The 25,972-nt window shown below is 38.6% G+C and overlaps 1 long non-coding RNA gene across 3 annotated transcripts in view; it reads right to left on the minus strand.

Moving 5' to 3' along the window:
- Positions 1–25,179, minus strand: part of LOC123642994 — a 31,137-nt gene extending 5,958 nt beyond the window's left edge. For 2 of the 3 annotated variants that reach the window (XR_006736571.1, XR_006736570.1), the window contains exons 1-2: positions 24,733–25,179; positions 1,039–1,173 (exon numbers count right to left, since the gene is read on the minus strand). This is a non-coding gene — a long non-coding RNA (uncharacterized LOC123642994). The remainder of the gene's footprint in view (positions 1–1,038; positions 1,174–24,732) is intronic. The other variant, XR_006736569.1, reaches the window with a different exon arrangement.
- Positions 25,180–25,972: the final 793 nt, after the last annotated feature.

Genomic DNA, 25,972 nt, shown 5'->3' on the forward strand with positions numbered 1-25,972 from the left:
TTACAAACTGGGGTGGGGAGGAAATTTCTTTTTAAAAACTGAGTGGTTTGGCCAGGCGCAGTGGCTCATGCCTGTAATCCCAGCACTCTGGGAGGCCAAGGCGAGTGGATTGTTTGAGCTCAGGAGTTCGAGACCAGCCTGAGCAAGAGCGAGACCCGTCTCTACTAAAATAGAAGGAAATCATATGGACAGCTAAAAATATATATAGAAAAATTAGCCGGGCATGGTGGTGCATGCCTGTAGTCCCAGCTACTTGGGAGGCTGAGGCAGAAGGATTGCTTTGAGCCCAGGAGTTTGAGGTTGCTGTGAGCTAGGCTGATGCCACGGCACTCTAGCCTGGGCAGCAGAGTGAGACTCTGTCTCAAAAAACAAAAAAACCAAAACCGAGTGGTTTATTTAATAATTTCTAAAATATAGAATGAAATTGTTAAAAATGCTGTCAGTGGGCTATGACCTAATACAATTTTGCTTTGTTTTCTTTTGAGGGTCTTTGAGGGGCTCTGTGGCCCCGGTTAGAGTACAGTGCCATCATCATAGCTCACTGCAGCCTCCAACTCCTGGGCTAAGGTGATATCCTCCTGCCTCAGCCTCCCAAAGTGCTAGTATTACAAGCGTGAGCACACAGCCAAGATGTTATTTACTTACTGCACATACCATGCTTGTCCTGTATTACAATGAGTAATGAACAGTATACTATTTTTAGACAGCTTCACTACATAAAAGCAAATGATTAACTAAAATCCATTTTAATAAAAGACCTAAAGTTACCAAGAGTTAAAAATTCTGATAACTGCAAAACTATTATAAATAGTACATACTGATATTTTACTTATCTAATATTTATTTTATAAACACAAGTTGCTTGTGTATGTTTCTATATTTGTTTTTCTAACAACTATATACTCCTGCAAAGAAAGTGACTTCAGTCCTTTGTAATGTATGTTGATTAGCATAATAAAGTATTTTTGGACTTTTCCCCCAAGATCTCACATGAAATTTTACAAGGATTTTTTTGTTTGTTTGTTTAAATTTACTTACTTGGTAATACGGTCAATGTTGGCAATTTGCTTCTGGTTCTGTATAATCTCAATGGCTGCCCAAAGATGCTGGATAGCTTTTGTATCCGCCTGTCATCTTTTTGTTAAACGTGCCATGAGCTGTTTACTTCTTTAGCTGTAGTAATACATAAAAACATAAGGGAAAAAAAGATTACAAATTGAATTATTATTAACACAAGCGAGTAACATCATCAGTGCCTCTTGACTACTGATCATACCAAGGTAGCAGGTAGCTCTGCCAACTTTCTGCCTCATTCCCTACCATCCACCTCACCACTTTCTTCATACAAGTTACCATTTGCTTCGTTACTTCATAAAAAGTGAGAGTCTAAAAATGAAAGGGTTAAGGTTTTCCCAAGGAGAACAAATGGCTACCTTATGCCAACATGTTTTTTTAAATAAATTTAAGTTTTATTCTAATGCACAGAAATATTACAAGACAACATTTATCAATAATGCATTGTTTGTAATTTGATCAATAGAAAATGGAATTTAAATGCCCTAATTGTTTGTACTTTGGTTTATTATAATCATGGCTTAAAAAACCCAATTGTATATGCATATATTGATAAATGAAAGCATTTCAATAAAATAAAACCATGAACAGAAAATGCAAAGAGTATTAATAGTTACTTCTGGGGTAAGATGGGAAAAGCTGGCAAACAGGATACCAGAGGGCCACAAATTATTAGGAACAATCATATTCTTGAATAGATGTTAGTTTCAGGGGTATTTATTACATTATTAAGAAACAACATTGCTATTTTATTCAAATTTCAGTATTCTGGATTAACAGAAGAACATAGTCACCCGACCTCCAGATGATTTTCCACCTGTGTCTGGCAAGACTGGGGAAAACCCTGGGGCTACACTCGGGTGTCTGATGACTGAGGGTTTCACAGAAGAGGCCTCTCCTGACTCAGCTTGGAGGGACTCTTCTGTTAGGAACAGCATGAGCCTAGGAAACCTTCATCACGAACCTTGTGTTAGATCATGAGCCCCAGCATTTGGGAACAACTGAAACATATCTCTAAATCTTACAGATTATAATACTGTTTAAATTCTAGGCCTTAAAAATACAGTAAACATTAAAGCTTCTGGGATTCCTAAAATCTCCTTGCCCGGACCTTTCCCGTCCCATAAGGGAAGAGAATGAGCGAGGGAAGCTCATTCTCAGCACTTCACTGTATTCCATGATTGCAACTGAGCCCTGTGAATCTCCTCTTTCCCCACCTCCACACTTCCTTTCACAGCCCCCTCAGTCCTCCCTTTCCTTGACAAACCCAAGTAAACCCCACAGTTCAACCAACTGTAGATCAAAAATATTTGAGAAAAAAATTGTATCTGTACTGGACATGTACAGACTTTCTTCTCTTGTCATTATTCCCTAAACCATGTAACAACTATTTGCATAACATTTACATTGCATTAGGTATTATAGGTATTATAAGTAATCTAGATATGATTTAAAGTAGATAAGAGGATGTGCATAGGTTATATGCAAATACTACACCATTTTATATCAGGGACTTGAGCATCCATGGATTTTGGTACCTATAGGAGGTCCTGGACCGAATCCCCCACTAAGGAACAAGGGACAAATGTATATGTATGTATGTATGTATACATGCACACACATACATACATATACACATAAACACAAAGATGAGTATACCAGCAGCAATGAGCATACCAGACATCCAGACTTTGGTTTCTAAATACTATTCTCCTCAAAAGGAACCAGAGAAACGGCTAATTTCAGGGCTCAGGCAGGGAAAGTATTGAATAAGCCTAGAACATCATGTGCCATAAAGTATGGAAATTCCCAAAAGATCATGGAGATATGTCAAAATGACACTGGAGCTAACCAAGGGGCTCCCACTGGCTAAATCTGGGACAATTTGAACATCAAAGAAATGATATAATGAGAGCAATTGTCTATAACCCATTGAATAAAATAGGAACCTAGGAGCCCATACTGATATCAATTAATAAATAAATGGGGGGTGGATACAGAGGCAGGAAAGCTTTCCCTTACAATACAAGGTCAACTAATAAATGTAGAACGATGATGGAAGGGATGATTACCATTTGGTAACCCTTATAATAATTGTTTTGGTCAAGGAGCAAAACTGGATACTAATATAAATGGGTGAAAGTGTGATCAGGAACAGGATTTTTACATAGTCTCAAAATATCTCCAGACAATATTTATTCATTAACTTTCCATTGCAAAGTCTGGCAGATATCATCTTACCAAATGATAAAAGTAAATGTCATCAGCAATGGGACAAATCAACATCATGTGCCTTCTGATAGGATGCATTGAGAAGAACACAGCATCACTTCTGTGGTATTCCTGCCAAAAATGTATGTCCTGAGTACATTGGTGGTATAGTGGTGAGCACAGCTGCCTTTCAAAATGCATGTCCTAAATCCAGTCATGAGGAAACATCAGGCAAACACATACTGATAGACATTCTGCAAAGTAATTGGCCTGTCCTCTCCAAAATATCAAGGTCATGAAAGGAAGGAGAGACTCAGAACTGTTCAAGATAGAAGGAAACTAATGAGACATGACAGTTAAATGCAACATGTGATCCTATATTGGATCCTGGATCTATAAAAGACTTTATTGGAGAAAATCAGTAAAATTTGAATGAGGTTTGTGGATTAGAATGTGCTATTGTATTAATTTCCTGATTTTGATGGGCATAATGTGATTCATGTAGAAAAGTGTCTCTATTTTTTAGGAAACAGACATTGAAGTATTGAGGGGTCCTGTGACATCATATCTGTGACTTACTGTCAAATGGTTCCAAAAAAAATGACTTGTATCTACAGAGAAAGAGAGTGATAAGGCAGATATGGTAAATTTCTAACAACTGGGAAATCAGGCTGAGGGAACACAGGATATCTTTGTACTGTTCTTGAAACTGTTTTGAAGAGTTTAATTATTTCCACTTTAACAGTTTTGAAATATTTTAATAACCCTATTGTAACATCCCCTTCAGCAATTTAATTCAAGATCAGTATAAAATAAGAGCATGAAGCTAATAAGAAATAAGTCATGCACAAAGGAAGAGAATTTATAAAGATAAATAGATAAGAGTTACTAAATATATTAAGACCTATGAATCTTGGATGCTATTTTTTAATTACATACTAAATTTTACTGTTAAAGAGCCATGGGGGGCCAGAAAAGTCCTAAGAGGTCTTTTCTTCATATATTTTTATATTAGGATCAAGAATAAAGTACAATGATCCCAAGAGGATTATGTATCAGAGAGTTCTTCTGGAGTTAACTCATATAAGGTTTTTATTTTATTTCGTCATAAAACAAGTCAAGCAAAAAAAAGCCTAGCTCTCTTTTTCTGCTGTGACAATGTGTCTGGTTGTCATCTGTGGCATATGTATCACACTCTGTAAACCTGTATCTTGCTCTTGCTCTATAATCCTATCTTTCTCTCCTCAATAAACCTCATTTCCATGCTTGCCTTACAAAAAAAAAAAAAAAAGCCTAGAGAAAACATCACCAGGACTTAATTTTGGACGGGGAACGAGGGAGAGGCAAGTCTCAAGGACAAAGCTTCCATTTCTGGCTTACACAGGGTACTGAAGTAAGGACTGTGGGATGAAGACTAAGTTTGCAGAAGGCAGTGGTGTGTGCGTGTGTGTGCTGAGTTCAGTTTGGGGCAGACCAAGTTCAGATGCCTTTTAGAAATCCAAGGGAAGATGCCAAGCAGCTATGTGGAGATACAGCTGGGGAGTTCAGGAGAGCACATGCTGAAGATCTGTGAGACACCCAAGAATAGTAACCAAAACCATAACTGCAGATTTGACTTCCCTAGGATAGAATATGGCAGAAAGAGACCTAGGCCCCAAGAACTAAGAGCAAATCCAGGAGAGCTATCCTATAGAAATCCAGTGAAGATAGGGTTTCAAAAAGTGCAGAGTATCACTGAAAAGTCAAAAAGCAAAAGGAACTGAAAAGTCCACTAGATTTAGCAAACTGTTGGTCACTGGTGACTTTAGCAAGAGTAATATTATTTTGTTGAAATAATATTGTTCCAAATCAGATCAGGGTGGGTGAAGGAGTGAGTGACAGGTGGCGAAACTGAAACAGAAATAAGAGCTCTTCCCAGAAGACAGACTGAACAAAGGGAGGAGGCAGATGGGAAAGGACCTGGAAAGAGATGAGAAGGCACAGGAAGGTCTATGGTTATGCAAATTTTATCCTCATTTTAATTCAAATACGTACATATGATTTTTCAAAAATCAAACAATCCCAAACCCTGTACCTCTATTGCTGCTACCCTACGGCAATCCCTGCCCTCTATTTTAGTTTTGTTTTTTGGTACTTACCTCTGTATTTATAAGCCCTACCCTTACCTACTGACGTCCTACCTCAAGTCAATTAATCTCTTCCACATACACCCACCCCCAACAAAAATGCACATACACTATCCTTCCTCTTATCTTCTCAATAAAGTCATACCCGACTTTCTAATTAAACCAGCATTCACTGTTTTTATTTATCATTTATTTATTTATTTATTTATTTATTGACAGAGTCTCGCTTTGTTGCCCGGGCTAGAGTGAGTGCCCTGGCGTCAGCCTAGCTCACAGCAATCTCCAACTCCTGGGCTTAAGTGATCCTACTGCCTCAGCCTCCCGAGCAGCTGGGACTACAGGCATGCGCCACCATGCCCAGCTAATTTTTATATATATACTTTTAGTTGGCCAGATCATTTATTTCTATTTTTAGTAGAGATGGGGGTATCGCTCTTGCTCAGGCCGGTCTCGAACTCCTGACCTTGAGTGATCCACCTGCCTCGGCCTCCCAGAGGGCTGGGATTACAGGCGTGAGCCACCGCGCCCGGCCCAGCATTCACTGTTTTAATTACCAGGACTACGTGCTGACACTCACAACTGCTCTGAACCCTTATCGCATCTCCAGTGCTCCAAGACCCAGTCAAGACATTTCCCCAGACACAGAGCAGGGCAACTGTGGGCTCATCTCCTCTATTTACTTCCTCTCGGGACTGCAGTCTTATACTGCCTATTGCCCAGTGCCGGAAAACAATAGCCTTGTGTATTTTACCCAGTTTCATCATGGAGGGTGGGAATGTAAGTCCATTAGCAGTTGCTCTGCCATGGCCAGAAGTAGAAGTCTAGACTGTCTCCTAGTACCCCTGTTTCTAGAAGGGCATCACCCACTTTCAAGACAGTCTAAATGAGAACTGTTCTCATTTGCCCTTTTCAGAAAACACACCTCAAGGCTTTTGCAGTATAGAAAAAGGTAGCGAGCTGGCTGCAGGTGCTAGGGAAGGACTCTGCGCATGTAACTACCACAGACTGGGAGAAATCACCCCATTCTCAGCCCCTTCACTTCCCCACCCCCAGAGGGACCTGGTGCCTCTAATTCTTGAGATTTCCATGGTTTTGAGGCTCAAACTGGCATGTTCCTTGACCTTCCCTTTCAGGCACTTACCTTTCCTGCTAAATCAAAAGACACTTCCACCACTTTCTTTCCAGTTTCCAAAATGTCATCTTTTCTACACTCTAGTCTATCTCATTCTTTTTGTCTCTATATATGGATTCACACACACACACACACACACACACACACACACACACCCCAACACTCATTTCAATAGGGTTTCAGGAAAGAATGCACATTCAGTCAATCATGTTTCAACAAAGGATTCATTTGAAATACTAAAGGCTTCAAAATGCTTGAGATCCTATAAAAAGATTCAGTTGAGAGGATGAGGTTGACTATATAAGAGAGGAAAGACATACATAAACTTTTTTTAAAGCCAGAAGATCAAATTCAAGCCAGAGAAAACATAGTTTTTAATAAGAACAAAAAAAGTATATCACATGCAAATTAATAACTTTGGCCATATTTGAAAAAATTTATTAATATTTATAAATCTAAAGAATCCTAAGGAAAATAATTATCTTCTCCTAAATAGAAATTCAGGAATATGCCATAAAATTATTGAAATCAATATAAAAGAATAGTGAAAAGAAAGTATTCAATTTTCTCCTGGTTAATCATAAAGAGTGGAGAACTATAAAGGGCTTCTCTGTTAGCCTCAAGTATTTGATGCATAAAAATGTCCTCTGTACCTATACAACCTGCACTGTACCTGCCAGAGCACAGCACAGTTCCCATAAGAGTTAGTTTGTTTTGACACTTTCTTTACATTCTGTGGGACAGAGACCCTACACCATTCAGCATGGGATCCAAGCTTAACATGGAAAAGTCTGAATTTAATAATTCCAAAACACTGTACAACACTGTATCCTGGGGAAGCAAATAAATCTATATAAACAGAAATTTTGGGTGCAGATTGCATAATTCAAATTTTTGCTTTCTTTCTTTTTTTTTGAATCAGAGTCTCACTATGTGGCCTGGGCCAGTGTACAGTGGTGTCATCACAGCCCACTGCAACCTCAGACTACTGGCCTCCAGCGATTCTCCTGCCCCAGCCTCCTGAGTCGCTTGGACTACAGGCGTGTACCACTACACCTGGCTAATTTTTCTATTTTTTGTAGAGACAGGATCTTGCTCTTTCTCAGGATGGTCTTGAACTCCTGGCCTCAAACAATTCTCCCACCTCAGCCTCCCAGAGTGCAAAGATTACAGGTGTGAGCCAAATTTTTGCATTCTGAACATGTCAAAAACACTATCACATACAAAAATGACCTAAAGCAGTTTGCTGTCTACACATTTCTCCATAAAAATGGAAGTCTACAAAAAATCATAAATTATGGAAGAGATTTGAGTTGTAATAGCTTATCAACAATTTACTACATTAAAAAGATGAGTATATCACGTTAATCTAAAAATTTTAGAACTACATTATGAAACCTAGGCTGTTAGTTTCTCTACTTGCTATAAATTATTTTGGTTTTATCCAAAGTGGGTTATGTGTCCAAACCTAACAAATATTAAGTTACAAACTTCCTCCATTAAAAACTCTAATATTTTACACTTCTAATAGAAAGCAGCCTATAAGTATATAAAGCTAAAATTTCAAAATGTAAAAAATTCTTTATTCACAGGAAGGAAAAACTCTTTCATAAGGAAGAATGTCATTTACAAGCAAAAGGGAGTAATAATTATTAGTGACTATTCATTTCTGCAGGGACAGAAAGAACTAGAAGGAAGTTATAAGGTGTTTTTTTTTATATCTTGTCATGTAAAATTATGATTAAATATAACATAAATATCTCCCTATTCAGCAAAGATAAACAAGTATTCTCATAAAAATATAGCTAAGAGCTGAAAATAGTTGCTGTTAGACAACACTACTAATTTTGCATCATTTTGCACTCCACGTTGTTGGGCCAGCGAAGTTTTTTACCAGTGATCTAAATCAATACTGCAATTGGAAGTTTATGGAATTATAAGCATAATACATTGTATTTTTGCGATAACTTTCTGGTTTGTATTGATTAATGATGGTCATTTCTAAAGACTTTTCCTAAAATGTTTTTGAATACTTAAAAAATAACTATTACTATCAAAGAAAATTACTCTCAGTTGTCTATAGCAATTCATAACAAAAGCACACCTAATTTTGTTTAATGGACATTAAAGAAAATAGGAAAAGGGCCCAGTTCTATTAAAGTGCGTATTCCCGTTAGTGGGAAGTGTAAAATTTTGCTTATTTCAAAAATTAACCTAGAATCATTCATCCAATGTTTTTGAGCACCTACTATTTGCTAAGCACTGCTCTAGGTACTCAGGATATAGTGGTGAATGATTCAGAAAGGTTCCTATACTTATATGGCTTAGTGTTAATATTTGAGGCTATTGGGGGAACAGACAATAAATGTGAAAACAAAAAGATGATTTCAGATAGTGACAAGTCCTGTGAAAAGAAGAAAAGAAAAGGAAAAAAACAGCAGGCAATGGGGAGTGCCACTTTAGATTGGGTGGTCAAGGTTGCTGTGGTGGTCATCAGTGTTGTTCACTAAATACTTCTAGTTGTCCTAAGCAACAGCAGTATTGCACTTGTAAAGGAAAATCAAAACCTCAGGACCCTCCAACTCCTTATGCCAAAAGGGAAGGTCAAGCCCAGATGCTGAGTCATGCAACGCCCTCTTGCAAATGAATAGCTGTTACTAACACTGCTGGCCAGATTGCCACAGAAAGGTAAAGGGCTTCAGGCATCTACATGGACAGTTCCCACAGATCATCCATAAGGACACTGTTTGCTGGCCGCCCATCAATGAGGACATGCAAATTGTAACTTCCAGGTCTGCAGGCTAACTCTAGCTCCTAAAACTAAAGTCCACTTTGATTCCACACTAATAATGTGGATTACAAGTTTATCTTCCCAAGTGCAGAACAGAGACAAGACCATTCTTTCTTCCAGCTACCCAGGGACATCTGCATAACTGATTCTTCCTTTACTCCCTTTTCTCTTCAAACATTTACCTAATCTTGTGTAAAATGAAGATTTCCTGGCACTAACACAAGAATGTCACCATTTGCATCATGGCCCACCCTCTCCCCTTTTTTCTTTCTATATGCCCTCACTCTTTAAATACTGAGTTTCCAAATCCCTCTTCAGATAGCACAGGTGCTTCTGTGGTTTGTCCTTGAACTTTGGCTTCGTAACCCTCCACTGATTGAGATCTTTGCCTGGCCACCTATTTGGGTTGTCACACTTCCCCACAACCCTAAAAAAGTGATTTATGACACTTGGCATTTGAAGATTCATGAATCTTACTCTGATTTGCTACGCTTTTTCTATATACCACGGGCAATGGCAATGCCCCAATGGTGGCTGCTGTCAGCCTCCTACCAGAATGAGGACCATTCGAGGCAGAGCTCCCACTAACCCATGATGGATGGGTAGAATGAGCATGACCCATTTTTTGAACCACTGAGGTTTGAGGTTGCTTGTTTTGGAGCACAACCTAACCAATCCTGCCTATCATAGAAAGTTAGGGAGATCATAAATGAAGTAAAACTTAAATGATGAAAAAGAGCTAGACACACCAAGGGGAAAACACATGCAAAGACATAACTGAGAAAGGACAGTGGCGGGAGCGTGGCGAATAAGGAGAATCAGTATGAAGGAGGTGGAGAACTGTACTCAGATCAGGCCATGCAGGATTGAAGGCAGACTGTGGGCAGCTTGGGCTTAATACCATTTTGATAGGTGAGCAAGGTGGGGATTTTAAGCTGGAGTGGGTGGGATGGGCATCGGGAGGCTTTTAAGGGAAAAGCTACCTAATGAATCATGAACAGGTAAAGTCCCTTTCTACCACCAAATTCCAGTTGCCTGATCTCAGGCGCAGACAAGAGACCAAACAGCACCTTTCTGGAGAAATTAAATGATCCCAGAGAAAGAATTTTCAGACACTGACATTTGAAGGAACCTAAAGAAAAAGCCATCTGACCACCTGACATCCCAACAGTAAAACCCACACAAAGAATGTCCAACTAGCTTCCCAATGTCTCACTCATAAATACAAACAGACAGCCAGGAATCACCAGACATTTGAGACCAGCTTCTCCACAAAAGAGAGAAAGAGGCCACATGGAGCAAACAGAATAAATATAATTGATATCATGGAAAAGTAAGAAATGGAATCGCACGTATAAACCATAAATAGGATACTCTAAATAGAAATATTCAAAAAACTTTAAATATGATAAACAAATTCAGTAAAAGGGTTAGAAAATAAAATTGAGGCAATCTTACACAAAGTAGAAACAAAAGACAAGAAATACACAAATAGGAGATAAGAGAAAAAAACTTTGCGATACAATATCTGAATAACAAGAGTTACAGAATGAAAACGGGAAAAATTATTCAAGAAAAGTACCTACCAATGAAAAATAGGCATCTGCAAATGGACAAAGACCATGAAATGCCCAGCATATGAATGGAAGGAAGCGCACAGCACATCCACCTGGAAAGTCAAACACTGGTGGTAAGAAGAGGTGAAAGGCTCCGCAGGGTGGGTGACAGGAGAGGTCATAAAACAAACTGGTATCAGATTTCTCAGTAGCAACCTGGAAGCTAGAAAATCATGGAGAATGCCTTTTAAATTAAAAAAAAAAAAAAACAAGTGGAAGATGAAGATGTGACTCAATTGCCACAATCACAGGATAAAACTTTAACACATGAGAAGTTGCTTCTTATGAATGAGCAAAGAAAGTGGTTTCTTGAAATAGAATCTACTCCTGGTGAAGATACAGTGAACATCATTTAAATGACAACAAAGGATTTAATAAATTTAATTGATAAAGCAGTAGCAGGGCTTGAGAAGACAGACTCCAGTTTTTTTTTTTTTTTTTGGAGACAGGGTCTTGCACTCTTTCCTGAGCTAGAGTGTAGCGACATCATCATAGCTCACTGCAACCTCAAACTCCTGGGCTCAAGCCATCCTCCTGCCTTAGCCTGTTAAGTAGCTTAGACTACAGGCACATGCCACCCCACCCAGATAATTTTTCTATTTTTTATAGAGACAGGGTCTTGCTATGTGGCTGAGGCTGGTCTTAAACTTCTGACCTCAAGAGATCCTCCTGCTTCACCCTTTCCTATGACTCAAAATCCAGAAACAAAGCAAGCGAAAGGCTGAAAAATGGGACTACCACCACATACACACAAAAACACAAAAAAACCCCACAAAACCTAAAAACAAACAAGCAAAATTTAAACCTTTTACATGTCCAAAATACACCATAAACAAGGTAAAAATATGCATGACAAATGGGATAGGTAAAAGTAAAAGAAATTTTTGCAAATTAAATTATGAATTAAGGGTTAGTATCCTTGGTATGTTAAAAAAAAAAAAAAAGAAAGAAACTTCTAAAATTTCAGAAAAAGCCCCAAAAACCCAATGAAAAAAATGAGCAAAAGATACAGACAAACAGAAAACACAACACAAAAGGTCAAGTTATGGAAAGACAATTTCTCTTAGAGAAGACCAATTTCTAAACTACATCTAATATAGCATTTCTATTTAATACCTATCAGACTAGCAAAACTATAAACAGGGATTCTCATATAGCAGTGGTGGGAACAGAAAATGTCCCAATGTTTATGGAGGGGAATGTGGCAATAACCACCAAAATTACATATGCATTTTCTCTTTGACCCAGCAATCCCACTGGCAAAATCACAAAATGATATACATACACATTCATGTCTTATGGCAGTATTTGTAATAGTAAATCCACAAGGAACTGGTGGAATACAGTGCAAGGCATCTACACAGTGGAATGCAAACAAACTAGAAAAAAGAGATCATATCATGTCAAAAGGCAACCAAAGAAAAAATTTAATGGATAAAATGGGCTATGTCAATATTAAAAACTTTTGTGCTTCAAAGGACACCATCAAGAAAGTGACAGCCACAGAATGGTCAAAAAGACCTGCAAATCCTACATCTGATAAAAGACTTCTACTCAAAACACATAAAAGGTTTTTACAATTCAATATAAAGACAACCCAACTAAAACATGGACAAACGATGTGAACAGACATTTATTCAAAGAAGATCAACAAACAGCCAATAAGCACAAGGATGCTCACCAACATTAGTCATTAGAGAAATGCAAATGAAAATCACAATGAGATGCCATTCCCAACCACCAGGGTAGCTATAGTCAGGAAATCCGGACAATAACAAGTGCTGACAAAGATGAGGAGAAACTGGTATTCTCATACATTGCTGGTAGGAAGGTAAAATGGTACAGCTGCTTTCAAAAGCAGTTCAGCAGTTCCTCAAAAAGAAAACAGAGTTGACACGTGACCACAGCAATTCCACTTCTATATATATGCCCAAAAGAACTGAAAATATATGTCCACACAGAAACAGGTACATGTATATTCACAGCATTATTATTCATAATAGCCAAAAAGTGGGAAAAACTCAAATGTCCATCAACTGATGAATGGATAAACAAAATGTGTTACATCAGATGGAATATTATTGACACAATGAAACATTATTCGGCCACAAAAAGGAATGAAATAGTGATACATGCTACAACATGGATGAACCTTGAAAACGTTCTAAGTAAAAGAAACCAGACACAAAAGGCCATATATTATATGATTTCACACATATAAAATGTCCAGAATAGACAAATCCAGAGACAAATAGTAGAATAGTGAGTGCCAGGGGCTGGGGTGAGAAGAGAATGGGAGATGACTGATATTGCATCTGGGGTTTCTTTTGGGGGCAGTGAAAATGTTCTAAAATCAGATACTAGTAACAGCTGCAAAACCTTGTAAATATACTAGAAACCACTGAACTGTATATTTAAAGAAAAAAGTCACTGGAGCCAATTTACATGTCACTTTGTTCAAGTGGGGAGTCAGCAGAGGATTATTTTTGTAGCTTCTATTTAAAATTATCAATTTACAAAGAATTTTCAATGATTCCTGATTTTTCCATGTGTCTCCCCTTCCTTTGCGACTTTCCCCCACCCTCTAGGAAAGTTTTCTTCATTGTTACTGTTACTATTAACTTTTAAAAGTATCTGTTATGGACATTTTTCAAGCACAAAAGTAGGGAGAATTATATAAGCCTTTTGTGCTACAATAGTTCATTAACATGTGCCATGTATTTTAAATCTAAATTATTTTCCTGAAATTGCCAAGACCCAGGCCACAGCCTGAGGCATGGCTAATCACTCAAACCTGCCAGGATGGTGCTGGGCCAGTCATGTAACACTTTCAGGCTAACTTTGGGTGAATTCTGGCAAACTATTTCCTTCACTCACAATGACATTTCTCAAATTTCCCCTTCACTATCTTTGAAGATAGGATGGGCAAGGTAACTAGTGACCATTACATCACCTAAGGAGCAGGGTTCCATAAAAAAGGAAGTGAAAGAGTGAAAACAATGCACGTCGTTAGACTGTTTCAGCTTTTGTCCTTTCTCACAATAAAGGGCCATTCTCCTAAGTGATATAATGTCTAGTTAAAGGGTAAGGCTTGATAAAGTATAAAATCCATCCCCATATACACTAAAACATACCCAGAATGTAGAGTACAAATATTTAAAATGTAAGGTAACTGAATATATTTAGGTATACTTTACTAGTGTGTTGCTCTTCCAAATGTAAACTATATTTTTAAAATAATAACCAGTTTACTGCCTTGAAGCAGTTCTCAGGCCACAGTGCAGGGACAGAGAATCCAAAAGGAGTCTGAGGACTGAGTTGCAGAGACAGAGACCAGAGACTGAAGTGGCCAATTTTCAGTTTAGCCTTTTTTCAGAGAATTCAGATTTTTCAAAGCCAATTATTTTCTATGATTAATACTTCAGATTCTTTTGCTTTCCTATTATTTACAATATTTAGGATAATTCTATGAAATGGTACCTACTTAAGAATACTGACTCACAATAGTATAGCCACCTAACATTTTCTACTCTGTTCAAGATCAAATTTTATAAAAATATTCTCTTTAAAATGTAATTCTAACAGCAGCAATTAAGAATATAATTCTTGACTGTATCTGATAATCTGAGACTGAGAAAATGATGTGTATTTAGAAAATTTGACTGAACACACTTTAAAAACACAGAACTTTGTGTGTTATCCCCGAGGCAAACTGAGAAGACAGAACACTAACACCACTGGGAATCCAGCCACCTGGGGAAGGGCCATGTCATGCAGTGGGAGAAGCAAATAAAGAACACGGACCAGACTCTGCTGAACACCCTGTCAACAGTGCCAGCCCAGGGAGGCTTCCCTGTCACTTCCCAGATGTCCCTCCTCCTTTAAAACCCATCTGCCATGCACCTTGACTTTGTGAAACTGGTGAAGAGTTATGAACCTATATTAAAGAGGAATTAAAGAAACCTGTGGAAATTATCACAGCTGTCTAGGTCCTAGGATCACTATGAAGCCTCAAAATGCTTGTATGAGAAATACAGTTAGTGAGGAGTGAACACAGATATTGTCCAGTAGTGGCGGAAGCCACAGTAAGTCTTGCAGCTCAAGGACTTCTTCCCAGGGCAAAGGAAGTAAGTAATAATCTTCTAGAGCTCAGCTGAAAGACTTTGAGTCTCCTCCTCTGGATGGCCATACCCACTGAACCACCTGTAGGTGGAAATGCCACCCCCAATCTGAAGGGACAGGAAGAATCATCTGAAACCCAGACAAAGGCCAGGGAAAAGAGGGGGCTAGCCAGAGAGCAGAGCAGAGCCTGGAAAACTTTGAGGTTGTCTCATCATGGACTGCAGATGTGACCCCAAGACGGCTGGTCTGACTTCCCTAGGGAAAGGCTTTCAAACTTTTCTGATTTTCGTACAGGATTATGAGGAATCCAGAGCACTGAGGGCAGAAGGGGCAGGAACACCACACTGCTGCTTTTCAGTCCAATTACTGGAATGCCCAGACATTCAAACTGGATGTCAGCCTATCTCCTGAATATTACCTACCTCAAGATATGGTACGTATTTACCTGTGATTATAGCTATATCTGAGCCCATCAGGGAACATCAGTCAATGATACTTTTGCTATCCATCTTACCTAGCAACACAGTAGCATTTCTGAGGAACCTGAAAAGACTTAAGGCTTTCTTCCAGGATGCACTTATTTTTCAGGTTGTGTTTTTCCCCCCAGGTTGTTTTGATTATCATCTTTTTTTCCCTAGGAAACTTAATTGATCTGATTCTTGAAAGAGAATTTCTGAGATTTAGAGCTAAAGGTCCCAGGGTACACCATTTTCTATAATCTATTCCAAAAAGAAATATTTAAAAAGAAAGCATGAATATCACTTAGAAAAATAAAAAATTTGAAATGTAAACATTTAAAAAAGTGTAACTTTTAAAACTTAGAGCTTAGATCCATTCCCAGAGATTCTGGTTTAATGTTTTTATAAAACAAAATTTAAAAAGCAATTTAGATGCTTACTCATGATTGAGAACCAGCATGCTAAATATTGTTTCTTCCTAATGTGACTTGTGTAGCACTGTCACCTAAAATCCCAAAGAATTCATTTAAAACAATATGGTACAAATACTACTGTAACTAAGGCTTACAATAGTACATTTTTAATCAGCATTTGTCTAAAAATGCAGATGAACCAAGAGAAAGTCCAACTTTATGTTAGAGTGCTGGTCGTTTGGCTTTTAAGTCACTTGAAAGTAACTGGGACTGGCCGGGCGTGGTGGCTCACACCTGCAATCCTAGGCCTCTGGGAGGCCAAGGAGGGTGGATTGTTCAAGGTCAGGAGTTTGAGACCAGCCTGAGTGAGACCTCGTCTCTACTAAAAATAGAAATAAAAATTATCTGGACAACTAAAAATATATATAGAAAAAAAATTAGCCTGGCATGGTGGCACATGCCTGTAGTCCCAGCTACTCAGGAGGCTGAGGCAGTAGGATCGCTGAAGCCCAGGAGTTTGAGGTTGCTGTGAGCTAGGCTGATGCCAGGGCACTCACTCTAGCCTGGGCAACAAAGTGAGACTCTGTCTCAAAAAAAAACAAAAACAAAAACAAAGTAACTAGGACTAAAACTAATTTTATTTGAATAGTCCTTAAAAAAAATAAAATTTAACTTTCAAATGATTCAAATGGCAGTTTCTTGCCTGAAACAAACCAACATGAATATTAATCACAAGTAAGAGGCTTCTTAAGATTGTGTAGAACATGTATGTGAAGAGTGGTAAATAAGTAGGTATTTCAAAAGAAACATTTCAGGTATGTTGATATTAAGTGATATTAAACTTGGTATTTCCAAACATATAAGAGAAATGATAAATTATAAGTACAGTAGAAAAAAATTACTTTAGACTTTATATTGTCTATAATTTAAAAAGACAACATCTCTAATGGTAAATACACCTCCTCCCAAAACCTATTAAATTTGCCATCAATGGAAACCCCAAATATATTATTCTTATTTTTTGACTGGACAGTTAAAACAGGCATATTTTATATTAATTGGGGAAGTGCCCCATGTCAAAATTCATTTGAAAATTAAGGACTTGCTCTCTCAAACAGCATTTTTCAGATGCACTTTTGAGATACAAAAAACAAACAATAAGCAAGTAAATCAAGAATCTACAAAAAGAGAAAAGTAAAAAATTCATAATAGCTTTCAAGTTCAGAGAGCTTCTCTATACTTAGCCTTTGTTAAAAAATTTCTTTTTAAAAATCTTTCCATAGCTATCAAATATGAGAAAATCATTTAATAACCCACTGGAACATTGCTATTGATGGCTGTCAGGATGCTCTGGATCTGTGGATGCTATAACTCACTTGGTCTGTTACTCTCTTCACCACATGCTTCTCATGAAAGGGTATTTTATTTTAGATGACAGTGCACACCTAATGGAATTCTGAAGCCTTAGCATTTACCACAGCTTTCAAGAAATTAGCTATTTCAATCTAAATTGAACTTATCCAGTAGAAGGTATGTTAAAAGATTCCTCAAGACAATGACTTTCCCTTTGAAGACAAGAATGCTTTAATGTTGGAGTTAATTCCAAGTGTTTTCAAACGTTTTTCTCCATTACATAAGTATTAAAATAAAGATCATAGGTCTCCCCACCTCCACTGCTCCTACCTCAAGTTATCTTTATAACGTGAGCTACCATAGTGACAGCAAGAAAATGAGCCAATTACCCACACTTGTTCTTAGATTGCCAGCTATCATCACCAGTGAAACTGGAATTAACCAGAATTTTATGTGTGGAATGTTTTGATTATCAGGAGTTTCCTAATATCCCTGCCTTTCCACCTTCTGCTTCTGTAGGTAGAATGAGCATAGTTTTTACATTTTGTTAATATGACATACTTTTGCAGACTTATAAAGATACATTGGGAAGATGAAGGCATATCAGTACAAAGACCCAAGAGGTTGATGGGTTTTAGGGAGACAGACTAGCATAACATACTACAGGTTTGGTAGTCATCATACACATGGATTGAAACCAATTTGATTATCTCTGTGTGAACTTGGGTACCAGCAATTTAACTGTGTCTCTTCCCTTATTGTAAAATCGTTATAACAATATTCCCCTCATGATGCTGTTGTGAAGACTAAATGGAAAATATACATTGCCTAGTATGGAAGATGCTCAATGATGGACATCTTAAAAAAAAGATGGTAGTGCCACAGGCACTGTTTGTGATAAAACCTAGCTTGCTAGAAACTGCTTGCAAAGTGGACTTGCAAAGTGATCTAATGTGCATAGTCAAATTAAAATGTATATAAGTCAGATTCTCTTGCTATAAACCATAGTATCTAACTGAATTTTTTAAATAGTATTTTTAATCCCACTTATGAGAATTAATGTGACAAGCTCTGAACAGAAATCCATTGAAAAATATTTGTATATCTTGCTTTTATGTCCATATGATAAATGCTTAAACTAAGAAAGAAGATCCTACATTCTTTGAATTATATTTTAAATTTATTTAACATACAAGCTGACCAAACTGGAAAAAAAAACACTAAAACTTTTAAATGGGTGTATGTTTCACTTAAATGCTCAGATAATATCTGGAGAACATAATATATGTTTGATATTTAATACAGGTCTACTTTTTAACAGAGTACTTTAAAAAATTAACATAAGAAAGTTGCTTTTAGGCTGGGAGTGGTGGCTCATGCCTGTAATCCTAGCACTCTGGGAGGCTGAGATAGGTGGATTGCTAGAGGTCAGGAGTTCGAGACCAGCCTGAACAAGAGCGAGACCCCGGATCTACTAAAAGTAGAAAGAAATGATCTGGATAACTGAAAATATATAGAAAAAATTAGCCGGGCATGGTGGCGCATGTCTATAGCCCCAGCTCCTCGGGAGGCTAAAGCAGTAGGTTTGCTTGAGCCCAGGAGTTTGAGGTTGCTGTGAGCTAGGCTAATGCCAGGACACTGTAGCCAGGGCAACAGAGTGAGACTCTGTCTCAAAAGAAAAAAAAAAAAAAAGAAAGAAAGTTGCTTTTAAAAACCCGCAGGTGGTTAATACGGTAAAATCTCAAAGTTACAAATTAGAATAAATTTTAAATCATCAGTGGTAACACCTCACAAGTAATCTTAACTCAAATACAATGTATCTTACTTCAGATTCTGTTCCACAGTACCCTGGACTTACTCTCTTCTGTTACACTTTATTGTGCTTCCTTCAGTAATTGTGTTACTCTGAACTATAAACTCTGCAATGGCTAGAACTCTCTTATCTTGTTCACCTCAGCACCTAGCAAGTGTATGGCACATAGCTGAGTTCCAATAAATAACAATGTATTAATAAATGAAGTTAAGACATTAAAATTGCATATATTCTACTTGTACAAAAATGCAATTTTTAATATGATTTTATGAAACAGATTTAATTATGAAGCAACTTGAACTATAAAAGCATTTATTTAAAATAAAACTAGCTTACCTACTATACTTATTATTCAGTTTAAAAAATAAAACTGTGTACAAGTTTTCAGCAACACATTTTCCAACTAATGTATAAGATAATGTGATCTGGAAATATATCACTCTCATCCCTGAAGAACATATAGATAAGAGTCTATATGACTCCTTTAAAACTCTGATGCAACAGTATTCTATTACCCTCATCATTTCTCTTTTTAATTTTACACAAAGGTAGACAAACTTTTAGCCATTTATGGAGCAAACACTCTGGACAATGGCTGATGTTACCAACTTTAAGTGAAATCTGCCACATACCCAGTACAAACGTAACTTTCCAATGACTTAATAGTGTGAATAAATTACTTCAGTGTTTGCACATAAGGGTATTTCTACTGTTATCTGACCAAACACATTTAAAAGATCTTACCCTGCACCTTAATTGTGAAAATACATTCCAAGATGCTAAATTTCCCTTAAAAGAAACCTCAGTTAAAAATCAGAATACTACTCTGAAATAGAAAATATACAAAAAAGAAAGATTAACTAAATATCTAAATAATTTGTTGAATTGAGTTAAATATCTAATTTGCTAAATTTCCCTCCTAAAATATGAAATAGATTATACAAATACTAAAAAAATTCCAAATAATTTTTTGTTTTATAGACTATTTCTTTCCATTTGTAACTAATTTTGATATTAAAGCTTGTATAGCATTTTCACAATACAAACTAAATAACTTTTTATGAATTTCCTACAGAAAAAACGTAACAGCAGGTACCTACACACACATAAGCTCTTTCTTGAAAGCAATAATTCATTTCTGTATATGTTTTAAAAATTAAAGTTAAGCCGTGATTACTCAAAAAGACTATTTTATTGAGTATTTAGATTTAGAGTCTTATCTCCTTCCCATTATCTTCATTTCTATCATTTACCTCTTATTCCAGGGATTCTCAAACTTTCATGTGACATGGATCACATTCTCTCTCAAAACATCTGATTCACCCACTTCTCTTCTGTGTGTGTGTTTTTCTGTTTGTCATGCGATGGGAGGGGATGAGGGGTGTGCTACAAGGAGGTGAACCTTCCATAACTTAAAGGAGGACTGCTATGCTTTTAAGATGATAATACGTAAGGGTTTTAAGTGAGATAATGTATGTAAATAATTGCACAGTGGCTGACATACAGTAGATGGACAATACATGATATTAATATATATCATTATAACTCATCTGTGTTATAAAATTGTAGACACCAAAACATTTCAAAAACCAAGACTACTGGGGGGCAAAACACTGATAACCTGCAGTGCAACCTCTGCACAGAGTCTCTGCACCAAAGCAGATTCATACTTGTTTTGAAATGTGACAGTGGTACTGCAAGTAACTAACTCAAAGTTATTACGTGACAGATACAGGTAGACAGTGAACTCAAATCAGTTACTTTTTACTTCTTGTGAAAATTCCTAGTAAAAATGTTGGTAAGGGATTAAGGATGATCAAATGAAGAGGTGACAAAGATTTTCTTTATTCAAAAAGTCTGTTTCAAACAAATATAAAACATATAACCTGAAACAATTACAGACAGGGTGACAGATGTGGGGGGAAATATTAATTTAAAACTAATGGTTAAAATAAGAACTCTCACAATGTGTATTTCAGATATTTGTATTATTCATCAAAGATTGAGTCATGATAAAAAACATTAAAATTGCTTCAGGTAAACAAGCCCTCAGGAGTGTAAGGAATGCTTATTTTCCAACATTCTGAGATAACTACTGTGCAAAAGCAGAGATTCAGATTTATGCTATGAGAGTTAAATACAAATTAATAAGACAAGGCATATCGTATGTGAATATGTCACACCATAATTTCAGATCTCATCCCTTTCCACACTAGTTTAATTACTATTTTCCTGAATTAGATTTGACTCATAAACCAATTTGAGTACCTTCTATGTATATGACAGTCCATTTTCTTCTTCCTTCTACTCTTAATATGACTTATTAAAAAATAATAAGAGCACACTGGGAAAAGCAAAGCAGAAACAAAGCAAACTAAACACAGAAACTGTCTAACTTCTATCATAGGAAACAACAGTCAAGATCAATGATGAGGGCCGGGCGTGGTGGCTCACGCCTGTAATCCTAGCACTCTGGGAGGCCGAGGCGGGTGGATCGCTCGAGGTCAGGAGTTCGGGACCAGCCTGAGCGAGACCCCGTCTCTACTAAAAATAGAAATAAAAATTATCTGGACAACTAAAAATATATATACAAAAAATTAGCCGGGCATGGTGGCGCATGCCTGTAGTCCCAGCTACTTGGGAGGCTGAGGCAGTAGGATTGCTTGAGCCCAGGAGTTTGAGGTTGCTGTGAGCTAGGCTGACGCCACGGCAGTCACTCTAGCCTGGGCAACAGAGCAAGACTCTGTCTCAAAAAAAAAAAAAAAAAAAAAGATCAATGATGAATGAGGTTTTAGATTATTTATGAATTTCATTTAAATCCATGCTGTGGGCACATGAGGTTTCAAAACCTAAGGTATATGGTACTTGAGCTCCAAATACTAAAACTACCATTTCTAATAGGCAACTTTTATACTGGCAGCTTTTAAAAAATAGTGATGGGCATGCATTACACATGTTCCTTCTCCTACTAGAATGAAGAAAAAACAAATAAATTTAGAAAGAATTCTTAAGGTTAGACTGTCACTGGGAACACAAGACAGCCTATATCAGAACACAGTACAGAAATACCTTTATTGAGACTACAGGTTGAGGATCTGTGTTTCCTAAATCAACTTGAAAATAATGTATTGTAAGAAGGAGCTCAACTTGTGTTTACCTATCTTTGCTGTGCTCATTATGAGCCAGGCACTGTTTCAAGTGCTTTAAAAATGGTACCTCATCTAATCTTCACAATAACCCTATGAGTCTGCTGCAATTACTATCCCCCTTGTTTTTCATATAAGGAAACTGAGACAAGGCATGGCAAGTTAAAGTGATTTGCCCAAGGTCACTGTGCTAGTAAAGGACAGAGGAGAGATTCAAACCTGAGCTGTTGTGTCTCAAAGTCTGTGCTCTTCATCATTTTGCCATGCTACCTCTAATGACAAAGGAAAAATAAAAAAAGCCAAATGAACAAAAAAACCCTTATCACCCTGTAAAAAAAATTAAATAGTAAATCCAAGTTAAGGTTTGCAAACAGTGAAAAGTTTTTAACTATCAAGGATAAGACTATTTTCTCCATTTTTTTTTTTTTTTTTAAGACACAGCCTCTTTGCTTAAATGTAATGATGGTCTCTGTGTAGAATTCAATTGAAGGACAAGGAAGACAAAGACAATCTGACATCAGAGCATTAGGGCTTTAAGTAAGCAAGTTAGAGCAGCATTTCATACTTCCATTACAAATGTTAAAATTCTTAGTTCGGTCCAATTAGTGTCTCAGTTAAGGTATGCCAAAGGGTATGAATGCCCGTATTATACATTATCTGAGCAACCCTAAAAAGAAAAAAGGGGGGGTTACAAAAGGGTAAGAGTTCAAACAAACATATGTCATTTACTGAAGCATGCAAGATGATATCTATTCAAAGCACCAACATAACCACATCCTAGGAATGTTTAGTATGAACTAAAGAGCTAAATTTTAACATTTTAATTGATTTTTCTTTGTAAAGCTGGAAGGACATGTGTGCTTATTTAAATACCTCACACATGGTAATTGCAAAAATAAGGTGCCCAATTTAGAGAATGTAAAAGGGAGATTCAGTTTTCACATCAGCAATTTCTACAGAAAACAAAGACATTGTAAAATACAGAAATCCTCATAATCACATACTTAAATAAGAAAAATATTTTGATTCTGTCATAATTACAAACTATATCTTCTGATCTGATTCTGTATCCTGTTCATCTTATAAAGACGAGTCAACCAAAAATAACGACTGTAATGTAATCTGCATCAATTAGTCAAAGACAAGTAAAATAATATGCCTGTACAGAAAATCATATTTTATCTCCTGCCTGTACAAATCAGACATTCAGAAGAATTACAAATATGACCTTGCCTACCAGAAAGCACTCAAACCTTTAAACTTTTAAAAGTACAACCAACATTCTCTCTCTGATAACTTCAAACCATTAATTAGAACCAATGACCCCAAAATCTGAAAAGTTTAAACGTTCCATTATTAGTAAGCTGATACTACTCTGCTTCTCAGTTTAAAAGTAAACAAGTAAACATTAATTTTCTGCCTGTGGAACTTCGTATACACTGTATGAGACAACTGGTAGCGCTTGCATACACAGCGTGACAAGGACAGTGTGTACACACAGTACAGAACGCTAGGTACTATGTACACACTGTATATGGCATTGGGTACTGTGTAATACTCTATATGACACGTGGTACTGCATACACAGCTTAAGGACAAGGATGCCATGTACACACAGCATGACTCTGAGTACACACCACATACAACCCCGCGTAGGACGCCGTGTAAAACACCAGGTGCTGTGCACACACCGCAAAGCGCCTCCACAGCCTGGCTCTGAAGAAAACCGCGAGGGAGGACAGAGCAAAGGATAGTTCGCAGCCCGGCCTCCCCCAAGGAGCCCCCTCGTCCCAGCGCGGCCCGGCAGCTTCTCCCCAGAGCTCCGGCGGGAGGAGGGCGGCGGACCCCACGGGACAGTCCCGGAGGCCCGCGAGGACCGGTTGAGGCAGCGGCGGCCTCATCTCCGGGGTCGCCCGCAGCCCCCGGGACAGGCACGGACCCCCGCCTGGCCTCGGCCCGACCCTGCACCGCGGCTCCCACCGCCCACGGCGCCCGGAGACTGCGAAGCGTCCTCTCCTCTCCGCCGTCCACACGCCGGGCCCGCGCTGCCACCAGCCCCACCGCACACGGTCCGAGGCCTGGCCGGGCGGGCGGCGCGGGGCCCGGCGGGCGTGCTCACGCGACTCCACGGCTTCCCGGCCTGACCAGGCCCTGCGCCGTCCTCCCGGGCCTCCGCCCCGCGCCGCCGAGCTTTCCCCACCATTATCCTCCGGCTCCGCCACCGCCACGCCCGGCCCTCCCTCCGGAGCCGCCGGTTCCCGCCGCCCGGCGCCTCTGGGGCCTGAGCCGGCGCCGGGCGGGCGCGGGGGGCGCCATGTTGGCTGCGCGCCCGCACTTCCTGTGTGTCTTCGCGAGCGGCGGCCGCGGCCAGGCGGGAAGTTCGGAGCTGTCGCCGGGAAAGTTGGCGTCCCCACGGGCCGCCCGTCCCTGCCGCCCGGACGGGCTGTGCCCGCCGGAGCCCCACGCGCTGCTCCTACCTCCGCTCCGTCCCGGCTCCCGCGCGCTGCCCGCAGCGCTTCAGCGCGTTCCCGCGCAGCCGCAGGCGCCCTCCGTCCGCACGCACGCCGAGGGGCAGCCGGCTCCGCGGTCCGAGCGCCGCTGGTTCTGCGGCCTCAAAACCGGCCACCTGGTTCTAGCATCTTTTTAATCCATCGTCAGGAGGAATTGCAGACAGGTGCTGCACTCCCGTTCTGTGCACAGGCAAACAGCACCTCGACAAGAACAGGACCAGCCCTTGCCAATTTGGCAAGAGCACTGCAAATTTGCGTTCCAAGTAGGTTGTCTATCAGTCAGTCAGTCTGCATCTGACATCTAACGGGAGGAGATCCCGCACACCTGTGGTTTAAGAAAGTATCAGCGATAGGCATACTTTTATAATGCTCGCATATTTTCCCTCTTGTCTTTTCTCCCAGGAGTTTGGAAGGAAGACATTTCGGCTAAGACGTCTTGCTCTCGTCATCAGTGGGCACGTGCACCTATACTTAGTTTCAGTTACCAGCAGTCAAGTGAGGTCTGAAAATAGGCGAGTACAGTACAGTAAGATATTTTGAGAGAGACCAAAGTCACATAACTTTTGTTATAGTATTTTGTTATAACTCTTCCATTTTATTATTATTGTTGTAAATCTCTTATTGTGCCTAATCTATGAATTAAACTTTATCATAAACATGTATGTGTAGGAAAAAATCATAGTATAAGTAACGTTTGATAGTATCCTGGTTTCAGGCGTCCACAGGGGGTCTTGGAACCCCCACAGCTTAAGGGGGGACCACTATACCTGAGAATCATCAGAAAGAGACTGTTCTAGAAATTTTGGGAATCTAATCCAATTTATCAATTAGCTTTCATTGCTGGTCTCTAAGATTAAGTTAGAACTTAGAAACAGGTGGTACTTGAATAGGTCTATGATGTACATCAGTCAAACATGATCTTTCAAACCATTCACAGCCCTTTTTCTCATACATCCCAGAGTTTTTGTCTATCTCAGAGACCATTACAAAATAATTTTAACTTATTTTGATTTTAAGGATAAATATATGCCATTAAAATTTAGTAGAGAGGTTAAAGAATGTGAGAAGAAAAGCAAGCCATAACTGGTTTGAACATTGGACTTCCAACAATGAAAAGCTTTAAGTGAATTGCCTTTTTTTTTTAAGTCTGGTACTTAATTTATAAAATAGAGGACTGTATGGTTCTATATATTAATATTTCACAGAG

The sequence above is a fragment of the Lemur catta genome, chromosome 7 (assembly GCF_020740605.2).
Source record: "Lemur catta isolate mLemCat1 chromosome 7, mLemCat1.pri, whole genome shotgun sequence".
NCBI lineage: Eukaryota > Metazoa > Chordata > Mammalia > Primates > Lemuridae > Lemur > Lemur catta.